This window comes from Mixophyes fleayi, chromosome 4 (assembly GCF_038048845.1).
Source record: "Mixophyes fleayi isolate aMixFle1 chromosome 4, aMixFle1.hap1, whole genome shotgun sequence".
Classification (NCBI taxonomy): domain Eukaryota; kingdom Metazoa; phylum Chordata; class Amphibia; order Anura; family Limnodynastidae; genus Mixophyes; species Mixophyes fleayi.
This window is the reverse complement of record NC_134405.1, coordinates 144,993,157-145,001,901: the sequence shown is the minus strand read 5'-3', so window position 1 is coordinate 145,001,901 and position 8,745 is coordinate 144,993,157.

The following is an 8,745-nucleotide window of genomic DNA, read 5'->3' as shown; positions in this document are numbered from 1 at the left end:
ACAAATTAACATTTTATAAATATGTCTGCATTCTTAATCTTGAATCTAACTCTCTTTCAGCATTTCAGATAAAGTGGTTGCTAGCGTTTCACATTACTTCCCACAAAGTGCCAATAGACTCCAGCTCTCTTGCCAGTAATTGGTTTCCATTTATCTCTTGGTCTATGTGTTAAGCATGCATGCTGTGTGTAATATATTTAATATGCTACTTAAGTTATATGGATTAGGTTTGAAAATAAAAGCAAATGTCATTGTGTTTATCCTAACCTCCAAATTCTAAACTCTCTCCATAATCTTTGTATAATGCAATATCCCAAAACCTGATAAAGTCTGGACTGTGTAACTCTGAAACAGTATGCTCTTGCATTGCCTACATAAACACAATTGTGTGTGTTAGAAGTAGGGATGTGCACCGGCGACTTTTGAGGTCTCGTGTTTTGTGTTTTGGATCCGGATTTTCGTTATTTTTGGGGTTCGGATTTGTCTCGCAAAACACTTGACGAAAGGTCTCGGTTCGGATTTAAGGTTTTGGATTCGGATTTTTTTTGAAAAAAACATAAAAAGTTTAAAAATCAAGTTTTTGGGCTTATTTTCACTCCTAGGCTATTATTAACCTCAATAACATTCAATAACAAACATTTCCACTAATTTACAGTGTATTCTGAACACCTCACAATATAGTTATTAGTCCAAAACGTTGCAACAAGGTATCTTTCTGGACTGCGTAGAGGAGTGGGTCACCACAATATATATTAAAAACCCTGAACTTTTATGATTCGCACCAATAAATGTACCTGGACTGCGTAGAGGAGTGGGTCACCACAATATATATTAAAAACCCTGAACTTTTATGAATCGCACCAATAAATGTACCTGGACTGCGTAGAGGAGTGGGTCACCACAATATATATAATAAGAAAACCATCAACTTGTTTGATTCGCACCAATAAATGTACCTGGACTGCGTAGAGGAGTGGGTCACCACAATATATTAAAAACCCTGAACTTTTATGAATCGCACCAATAAATGTACCTGGACTGCGTAGAGGAGTGGGTCACCACAATATATATAATAAGAAAACCATCAACTTGTTTGATTCGCACCAATAAATGTACCTGGACTGCGTAGAGGAGTGGGTCACCACAATATATTAAAAACCCTGAACTTTTATGAATCGCACCAATAAATGTACCTGGACTGCGTAGAGGAGTGGGTCACCACAATATATATTAAAAACCCTGAACTTTTATGATTCGCACCAATAAATGTACCTGGACTGCCTAGAGGAGTGGGTCACCACAATATATATTAAAAACCCTGAACTTTTATGAATCGCACCAATAAATGTACCTGGACTGCGTAGAGGAGTGGGTCACCACAATATATATAATAAGAAAACCATCAACTTGTTTGATTCGCACCAATAAATGTACCTGGACTGCCTAGAGGAGTGGGTCACCACAATATATATTAAAAACCCTGAACTTTTATGAATCGCACCAATAAATGTACCTGGACTGCGTAGAGGAGTGGGTCACCACAATATATATAATAAGAAAACCATCAACTTGTTTGATTCGCACCAATAAATGTACCTGGACTGCGTAGAGGAGTGGGTCACCACAATATATTAAAAACCCTGAACTTTTATGAATCGCACCAATAAATGTACCTGGACTGCGTAGAGGAGTGGGTCACCACAATATATATAATAAGAAAACCATCAACTTGTTTGATTCGCACCAATAAATGTACCTGGACTGCGTAGAGGAGTGGGTCACCACAATATATTAAAAACCCTGAACTTTTATGAATCGCACCAATAAATGTACCTGGACTGCATAGAGGAGTGGGTCACCACAATATATATAATAAGAAAACCATCAACTTGTTTGATTCGCACCAATAAATGTACCTGGACTGCGTAGAGCAGTGGGTCACCACAATATATTAAAAACCCTGAACTTTTATGAATCGCACCAATAAATGTACCTGGACTGCGTAGAGGAGTGGGTCACCACAAAATATTAAAAACCCTGAACTTTTATGAATCGCACCAATAAATGTACCTGGACTGCCTAGAGGAGTGGGCACTGGGCACCACAATAAAATATATAAAAAACCTTCAACAGGTCTGCATTACACTACACATACGGCTGCTCCTCCATCCTCTCCATCATATACATGTTGGAGTTTTAGCGTGTGACAACCTCTTGTTTTTGATAATGTCAGTGCATTTTGAATATTTTTCAATTTGCCCCACACCACTGAATGTACTTTATCTATGATACGCATCTATCTCTCTTGACTGCGTAGTGTGGTGGCCCCGGTACACAATTTGGTACCGAGGCCACAATATAATTAAAAAACCCTCCACGTGTCAGAATTCCACCAAACAAGTATCTGGACTGCGTAGTGGGGTGGCCCCGGTACCCAATTTGATACCGGGGCCACAATAAAATAAATACACCCTCCACGTGTCAGAATTCCACCAAACAAGTATCTGGACTGCGTAGTGGGGTGGCCCCGGTACCCAATTTGATACCGGGGCCACAATACCTCCTCCAAACATGGTACAGACAATTCGTCATTGAGATCCCATCAAGTATTTTAAAGACAGACAGGGTCGAAGTGTTATTGGTTGACTTTGTAAACCAAAAAACTGTCCCTGTTGCACATAGTCGTGCAATGAAGACTGACTTTTTCATTTAAAGGCACCATCTTTCAAGTGTAGTGTTTGTAAGTCTAAGTCATATTATACTTTTGGTAAAATTGGTTTATTTTGTTCCTCTTTATGGTAACTACTAATAGAATTAAAGTATTAAATAGAAGCGGCAGTTCCTCTTTATGGTAATTAGTAATAGAATTAAAGTATTAAATAGAATTAAAGTATGAAATAGAATTAAAGTATTAAATAGAATTAAAGTATGAAATAGAATTAAAGTATTAAATAGAATTAAAGTATTAAATAGAGTGGTATAGAGTTGTAGTGTGGTATAGATAGAGTGGTCCCCACAATATAATAATAAAACCCTCAACTGGTCTGAATTCCACCAAACAAGTATCTGGACTGCGTAGTGTGGTGGCCCCGGTACACAATTTGGTACCGAGGCCACAATATAATTAAAATATTGGGCATCAACTGTCACCGTTGTTTAATATCTGATACACCTAAATATGGACTGCACAGTGGAGTGGCCCCGGTAGTAAATTTGGTGCCGGGGCCACAATACCTCCTCCAACTTCCAAGTGTAGTGTTTATAAAGACAGACAGCGTCGAAGTGTTATTAGTTGACTTTCTTAACCCTAAAATTGTCCCTGTTGCAAATATTCGTGCAATGGACAGTTACTTTTTTATTGAAAGACTCAAGCTTTCAAGTGTAGTGTTTATAAAATATAAACAACAATACAGTAGTTTTAGAGCACGTCAATACCTCTTGTTTTAAATTATGACACGGCATTTTACTTTTGGTTTAATTTCTTGAATTTTTTTAAATTTGGTTTTACTTTTTGAACATGGCAAACGACTGTTGATTGGTCATATAATGCAAAAAAAAAAGGTCCAAGATGGAATTGTCCTTGGGCCCTCACACCCACCCTTATGTTGTTGAAATAGGACATGCACACTTTAACAAACCAATCATTTCAGCGACAGGGCCTACCAAACAACTTTGGCTGAAATGATTGGTTTGTTTGGGCCCCCACACCAAAAAAGCTATTCATCTCTCCCTGTACAGACTAAACAGGCTCTACTGAGGCAAGATGTCGTCCTCATCCTCAACCTCTGATTCCTCTCCCCCTACAGTGTGTACTTCCTCCTCATCACACATTATCAATTCGTCCCCGCTGGACTCCACAACCACAGGTCCCTCTGTAGTATCTGGAGGGCAGTGCTGTACTTCATTGAGGAATTGATTATTCATTTTTATAAACATCATTTTTTCAACGTTGTGAGGAAGCAACCTCCTTCGCCGCTCACTGACCAGGTTCCCCGCTGCACTAAAAACTCTTTCCGAGTACACACTGGAGGGGGGACAACTCAGGTAAAATAGAGCCAGTTTGTACAGGGGCTTCCAAACTGCCTTTTTTTCCTGCCAGTAACAATATGGACTGTCTGACATGTCTACTTGGATGGTGTCAGCAAAGTAATCATCCACAATTTTTTCTATTGTGACAGCATCCAATGCAGCGAGAGTAGACATGTCTGCAATGGTTGGCAGGTCCTTCAGTCTGGACCAGATGTTATCAACATCCCCGCCAGTGCCTCTTTTGGGAAAACTGAGCTTTTTCCTCGCAGCCATAGATGTGGAAGAAAATGAGGGTGGAGCTGTTGGCATGTCACGGTCCTCTTCAGAGGACAATCTCCTGACCAGCAGGTCTTTGCACCGCTGTAGACTTGTGTCCGCCGGAAACAGAGACACAACATACGCTTTAAACCGAGGATCGAGCACGGTGGCCAGAATGTATTCCTCTGACTTTAAAAGAGTGACCACCCTCGGATCCTGGCAAAGCGTACGAAGGGCTACATCCACAAGAGCTACATGCTTGGTGTAATCGCAATGGCTTACCAGCTCCTCCCTCACTTTCTCCAGCTGCTTCTGCAACAGCCTGATCAGGGGAATGACCTGACTCAAGCTGGCAGTGTCGGAACTGACTTCTCGTGTGGCAAGTTCAAATGGCTGCAGAACCTTGCACAACACGGAAATCAGTCTCCACTGCGCTTGACTGAGGCGCATCCCCACTCCTTTGCCTATGTCGTAGGTGGCTGTGTAGGCCTGAATGGCCTTTTGCTGCTCCTCCATCCTCTGCAGCATATAGAGGGTGGAGTTCCAGCTCGTCACAACCTCTTGTTTGAGGTGATGGCAGGGCAGGTTCATGCTTTTTTGATGTGCCTCTAGTCTGCGGTAGGCACTGGCTGGATGCCGAAAGTGTCCAGCAATTTTGCGCGCCACCGCAAGCATCTCCTGCACACCCCTGTCACTCTTGAGGTAATGCTGCACCACCAAATTAATGGTGTGGGCAAAACATGGGACGTGCTGGAAATTGCCCATATATAATGCCCGCACAATGTTACTGGCATTGTCTGACACCACAAATCCCCATGAGAGTCTAAGTGGGGTAAGCCACTGGGAGATAATTTCCCTCATTTTCTCTAATATGTTGTCAGCGTTGTGCCTCTTATTAAAGCCTGTAATACACAATGTTGCCTTCCTTTGCATGAGCAGCCATTTTGTAGATGCTGCTACTGATGCAGCTGTTGCTGTTGCTGCGGAAGGGGATGCATCTACCCAGTGGGCTGTCACAGTCATATAGTCCTTCGTTTGCCCAGAACCACTTGTCCACATGTCCGTGGTTAAGTGGACAGTGGGTACAACCGCATTTTTAAGAGCACTGAGGACACTTGATCGTACTTCTCTGTACATTTTTGGTATCGCCTGCCTAGTGAAGTGGAATCTCGACGGGATTTGGTACCGGGGACACAATACCTCCATCAACCCTCTAAATCCCACTCCACTGATGGCGGACACCGGGCGCACGTCTAACACCAACATTGCAGTTACAGCCGCAGTTATACGCTTTGCAATAGGGTGACTACTATCGTATTTTGTGGTCATGGCAAACGACTGTTGGACGGTCAATTGTTTTGTGAAAGACTTAGCGGTCTTACGACTTCCCCTCTGGGAAGATGACCGACTAACAGCAGCAACAGCAGCAGTGGCAGTAGTAGGCGTACCGCTGCAGGATTCCTCGGATGAATCCCGTATTGAGGAGGACTCAGTCTGGCTGCTGACTTGGGCTGCAGGACTGAATCTGATGGAGATTGTGGAGGAAGTTGACGAGGAGGGTGTTGCTGGTGTGTATCCAACTGGACCACGGGATTTAGGTGTCCCTGTACCGATGAGGGTCCTAGCCCCAGTTCCTGAACTAACCACTGAACTATGAAGGTTATTCAGGTGACGTATAAGGGAGGATGTTCCTAGGTGGGCAAGATCCTTACCCCTGCTTATTTGAGCTTTACATAAGCTACATATGGCCATACATTGGTTGTCTGGATTTGGATAAAAATAACTCCAGACCGAAGAGGTGCATTTTTTGGTCTTCTGACCAGGCATGACGATGGGCTTTTTCATCCCATGGACATCAGCTGTTTCCCCCCCTGGTGCCTCATTTACAATAACCACATCACCATCCTCATCATCAAGTTCCTCCACAGCGCCAGCTACATCATCAATAGCCTCCTCCCGAGCCACCTCTTCCCGTACAGTGATGGGAAGGTCAGGCTTGACAACCACCAACATCCTTGGACTCGCCTTGTGGATTTGTGATAATTTCTCTTTAGAAGGCAGAGTTGTTTGCTGTTTTGTTGCTGACAGCATAACTCTCTTCAATTTTTTGTAGGGGGGGGAGGAGGAGGAGGGCTAAGATCCGTGGGTGAAGCTGAACCACTAGTCATGAACACGGGCCAGGGCCTAAGCCGTTCCTTGCCACTCCGTGTCGTAAATGGCATATTGGCAACTTTACGTTTCTCCTCACATGATTTTAAGTTTCTCTTTTTGCTACTTTTTCTTAACTTGGGCTTTTTGGATTTTACATGCCCGGTACTACGAGATTGGGCATCGGGCTTGGAAGACGACGTTGATGGCATTTCATCGTCTATGTCATGACTAGTGGCAGCAGCTTCAGCATTAGGAGGAAGTGGGTCTTGAGCTTTCCCTACTTTATCCTCCAAATTTTTGGTCTCCATTATATGTAGCACAAGATACTGCAGAATGTGTGAACTTGGTAATATTGCAGTACCAATGGACTTATACTGCTGTATTGGTTTTGCAAATTTGGTTATAATTATTATATTTTATTTTTTTTTTACATTTTTTATTTTTTTTTACTTTTTTTTTATTTTCAAAAAACTTGGGAATAATGGGGAAATAAGTATGCCCTTAGAAGCACAGAGCACAGGACACAGCACCACTGGACTGAACAGGACACGGCACAGGACCCAGCAGCACTACGGAACTCAGCAGGACAGAGCACAGGACACAGCACCACTGGACTGATACTGCAGAATGTGTGAACTTTGTAATATTGCAGTACCAATGGACTTATACTGCTGGATTGGTTTTGCAAATTTGGTTATAATTATTATATATTTTTTTTTTTTTTTCAATTTTTATTTTTTTTACTTTTTTTTTATTTTTTAAAAACTTGGGAATAATGGGGAAATAACTATGCCCTTAGAAGCACAGAGCACAGGACACAGCACCACTGGACTGAACAGGACACGGCACAGGACCCAGCAGCACTACGGAACTCAGCAGGACAGAGCACAGGACACAGCACCACTGGACTGATACTGCAGAATGTGTAAACTTTGTAATATTGCAGTACCACTGGACTTTTACTGCTGAATGTGTGAACTTGGTAATATTGCAGTACCAATGGGCTTATACTGCAGGATTGGTTGTGCAAATTTTGTGGTAATTAAAAAAAATTAAAGTAGTTTTTGGTATTTTTTTAAAAAACTTTTTTTTATTTTTTTAAACACAGGGGAATATTGGGGAAATAACTATGCCCTTAGAAGCACAGAGCACAGGACACAGCACCACTGGACTGAACAGGACACAGCACAGGACCCAGCAGCACCACTGACCTCAGAAGGACAGAGCACAGCACACAGCACCACTGGACTGATACTGCAGAACACAGCACAGCACAGCACAGCACAGCACAGCACAGAACTAAACAGCACAGCACAGAACTAAACAGCACAGCACGAGATCTACCAGGACAGAGGACCACCTAACACACCCTCCCTCTACCCTGATCAATGCCCGAGTGAAGATGGCGGCGACTAGCGGGGAATTTATAGGATCCGAGTATCGCGAGATCCGACAACGGGATTATGAGTCAGAGCCTCAGTTTCAGATTTGAATTTGGCGCCAATACCCGGATCTGTCTCGGATCCGACTCGGATCCGCAACGTTCGGGTGGGCTCGGATTTCATAAATCCGAGTGCGCTCATCCCTAGTTAGAAGCCCACTACTACTACTGCTGACTTCCCTACAATTTAATGGTTTAACAAAACATTTATTTTACAATTCCAAGGTGTCTAAACAAAAAATGTTTGCTTAACAATAGGGCTTTCCCCACATCTTGTATATACTATTTCAGTGATAAAACTATTTCGGTATATGCACCTATATTTCTGATATCTTATTTGTGAAAGTCCTTGGTAGTATTTTTATTGACTGTCATAAAATATGCTCCATAGCGCTGTACAGTACAGCCAGAAAGTGTTTAGGAATGTCTATCGCAACTTGTTATTTGGTTCTGGCAGCAGAATTTCAACAATCTCTGCCACTTGCTGTTGTAAAATTCTCATATCTTGTTACTTCAATTCACCTGACAGCAGTGCTATATATCAGCTGAAATATACATTTTTTTCCACTGAAGAAACTCTTTGGATATATCCGTGTAATTCTCTGGAGACTAAATAGCTTCCCCAATTTAGTCTTAAATCATATAACCATGTATCAGAATATTCAGAGAAAGATGGATGAATATAGTGCAATATCCTGTGTTACATGCAACTCTTGTCATATATATAGTGACATTTTCTCGCATCATCCTTTTCTTCATTATCTGGCAAAGAGTTATATTAGAAGCACATGACGGCAGTATAATGACTGTGTCATGTGATACACAGTTCTGCACCATTCACAATCACCATTTACAGGTCCATCAAT